Genomic DNA, 3,696 nt, shown 5'->3' with positions numbered 1-3,696 from the left:
TAAAAATTTGGAAAGAAGAGATGAAGGAGAAAGGATAGCAACACAGCCACTTTCCAAGGGGACTGGGTGCATTCTCATTTTATCTCTTTTTTCCTCTCTCTCTTAGTCTCTCCAGTGAGCACAAGTGTCTAGTAAATTAAATAGTTAAAAAACAAAACAAAACAACAACAACAAAAAAACTTTTAAAGCATTCTAAAGCAAGTGAAGCAAGTGTTAAATACCTGGTCTCTGTTTTCCATAAGCAATCGGAGTAACTTTTTGGAACCTGTTGCTTCTTGGTCTTCAGTGGAGCAGTTTCCTTCCAGGTCTGCTGTTTCACAGACCTCATTTTCACTTCTTGGGCAGAATCCATAAAGAGTGATGGGAAACTGAAACAAAATATTCTCACTAAAACTCAATTCTAAGCACAAAAATTTCCCATTCATATCATGTAGTTTTAATCTTTGTGTGTGTGTGTGTGTGTGTGTGTGAAAACATCTTTATTTGTGTATCTGTAAGTGTGCATCTGTGTGCATGTGCGTCTGTGTGCGTGCACCTGTATGTGTGCACCTGTGCACATGGGTCTGTGCGCATGTGTCTGTGTGCATGCATCTGTGCACTTGTGTCTCTGTATGTGTGCGTGTGTCTCAAAACTAACTTTTAAAAAGCTTAAACTTAACTTTAAAAAATCTTAAGTGAAAATATAAACCAGAATAAACAAGAGAAATGTTTCTCTTTGAAATGGGGATCCAGTACCTCTGAGTATTCCAAAAGAGCCCATCTCCCCAAGGTGTTCATGGGATCGGTGAAAAAGACCACATTTAACATACCCATACTACTTTAATTCAGAGAACATCATTCAGAATCTATTACCAAAATATTGAGAAAAGCTGAAAATAGTTTTTGTTTACTCAGCATCATGTTAGAAGAAAACTTCACATGAGAAAACACTGAAGTGGTAAATTTTTAAATCCAGATTTCACAAACTCATGGTACAAAAATGGGTACAACAGCTTCTCCTGGAGTTATAAGTGCTTGTCACAGCTTGTTAGCGGCCTCTGAGAATTTGATTCAAACACCATGTTCCTACAAGCTGTAGGTGGCCTCATAACAGCCACTCACTGACTGGCTCTCCAGGCTGCTGTAAGTGACCTGGGCTCCAGACACCTGCTGCCTTGCATCACATGGCTGCTATATGCCCCCACGCTATATGCCATGGTCAAATTCAAGAATAACTCTATCTATGCTGCATGTGGTCAAATTCAAGAATAACTCCATCTGTGCTACATGTTGGGTCTGTCTTCCAGCATGGCCACCAAAGCTTGTGGGTGGAAAACTCAACGTGTGCTTCTTTCACCTGTCACTCTTCCATCAAGACCAATCTCAATATGGGCTCTCACAGGGTTGAGTGAAGAGAAGTTGTAAATGTTCTTGGTGGCCTTGTACAGCAGCCCCTTCATGTGGACACAGTGCCCAGTGATGCTCTGCACTGAGCTTGCGGTCTCCATATCTGCGGTCATACATTTTTGAAAGAATGTAACTAAAGTCTCTTCCAAACATGTCAGTGGTGAAATCATAGCCATTACTAAAACCACTGTACTCCTTGTAGCTCCCATAGCCTGCACTGTAGGCCCCAGGCCTCATCTTATCCAGACCTCCTTGCTTCAAGATGCCAATGTATCTCCTGGCAGTGCCAGATGGCCACAGGGCCCAGTCACTGTGTGAACATGAACTTCAGAGGGGAATCCAAATAGGACCTGACTTCTTCCTGACCACTCTTCAACACTTCTATATACCTGTGTCCTATTCTCTGTGTGCTTCCTTAGGACCTTCTCTGCTAACTCCTAGAAGGCAAACTGCACAAAAGCTCCCCATATAATCTTGCCTTCAGGGTCCACAGACATGATCCCATTCAATTTCTTCCTTTATGCTTCCAAATGGGAGTCCTTGAAGCCACACAAAGCCATCATTGGTGCCGTCAGTGCTGTGTGGACCACTGTACTTCAACATCCAATCCCTTTTGGTTCTTTGAGACTTGAACACCTCACTGTATTGATGTCCCATGCTTTATTTTTTTCAGGGCCATTGCTATACCATCTTCTGATTCAAGCTCAATGAAAGCCTCACCACTCCACCTGTCTTCTCTAGTGTAGATGAAGTGGACACCTGCAGCCCCATCATGAATTGTGCAGGTGGAGAGGAAGTTCTACACATCTTCAATAGAACAAGGCCAAGGAGGGCATGAGCTTGACCACAAAGCCTTCAATTTACCTCCCTCAGGGCCCAGCATCATGGACACTTGACATAGCACATGTTATAAAAACTTGGGCCCAAAAATGTTGATAGACTTGGAAATGGACTTCAAAAAGTTCATGGAAAAATGAAATAAAAAATATAAACTTTCTCAACGGAAGTTAAATTAAATTCACTTTTTAAACTGACAATACCAACCACTGAGTCTATCCATAAAGAGCTGAAAGTTTCTACAAATTTAAGCATCTCAATGCAGTCTTTTATTCATTATTAACTGTAGAAAAATTGGTGCCCTTTAAAGATTCTTTAAGATTAGGAAAGAAAAGTTAGGAGGAGCCAAATCAGGACAGTATGGTGGATGCCTAATGATTTACCATAACTCTTACAACACTACCCTTGTTTGATGGGTGGAATGAGCAGGAGTATTGTCATGAAGAAGGACGCTCTAGTGAAGCTTTCCTGAACTTTTTCTAAAGCTTTGGCTAACTTTCTCAAAACACTCTAATAAGCAGATGTTTTCATTCTATGATGCTCCAGAAAGTCAATAAGCGAAATGCCTTGAGCATCACAAAACTTGCTGACTTTTGCTCTTGACTGGTCCACTTATGCTTTGACTGGATCATTTCCCCATTTTGGTAGGCATTGCTTTGATTACGCTTTGTCATCAGGATTACACTGGTAAAGCTATGTTTCATCTCCTTTTATAATTCTTCAGAGAAATTCCTCTGGATCTTGATCTCACATTTAACATTTCCATCAAAAGCTCTGCTCTTGTCTACAGCTGATTTGGGTGGAACAGTTTTGGCATCTATAGAGCAGAATGTTTGCTCGAGTTCAAACTTTTTAGTCAGAATTACATAAGTAGAACCAGTTGAGATGTCTGTTGGTTATTTCTGTTGTTTATCATCAGCCCTCTTCAATTAGGGCATGAACAAGATTAGTCTTTTTCTTTCAAATTGATATAGATGGTTTGCAGCTGTGGGTCTCCTCCTCCTCCTCCTCCTCCTCATTTTCTCATCATCAACATCTTCACCATCTTCAATATCTTCAACATCATCAACATTGTCTAGTCCCATTTGTAAGCTGCTGATTTCTTTGGGGCATTGTCTCCATATACTTTTCGTAAAGCATCAATGATTTCACCATTCTTCCACCCAAGCTTCACCATAAATTTGATGTTTCTTCTTGCTTCAATTTTAACAGAATTCATGTTGCTCTGATGGCGACTCTTCCCAACCTGGTGTCTTATCCTTCTCAGTGCCTCAAACTAGATCCTTCCTCAGGAAGATGCAGTGCAGCAGGGAGTCCACAGCGGAGCTGGCGTAATTTTAATCTTTTGAGATATGTCATATGATGAAAGCCTGAATCACAATATAAAAAAAAAGTCAGAGGGCATTCTGTTGTTGAAGCTAGCAATGTCGGCACCAGTGTCTTTTTTTTTTTTTTTTTTTAGAGGTTTTCGCT

General features: G+C 40.7%; 1 long non-coding RNA gene and 1 pseudogene across 1 annotated transcript in view; both read right to left on the bottom strand.

Annotated features, from left to right (window-relative positions):
- The window catches only part of LOC102493241 (uncharacterized), a 28,465-nt gene that overhangs the window by 21,035 nt on the left and 3,734 nt on the right, over nt 1-3,696 (bottom strand). The gene's annotated exons all lie outside the window — the stretch shown is intronic.
- LOC102492818 (heterogeneous nuclear ribonucleoprotein F-like) lies at nt 784-2,309 on the bottom strand (annotated as a pseudogene).

This window comes from Tupaia chinensis, unplaced genomic scaffold (assembly GCF_000334495.1).
Source record: "Tupaia chinensis unplaced genomic scaffold, TupChi_1.0 Scaffold000293_1, whole genome shotgun sequence".
Classification (NCBI taxonomy): domain Eukaryota; kingdom Metazoa; phylum Chordata; class Mammalia; order Scandentia; family Tupaiidae; genus Tupaia; species Tupaia belangeri.
This window is presented reverse-complemented; position numbering and strand designations above follow the sequence as displayed.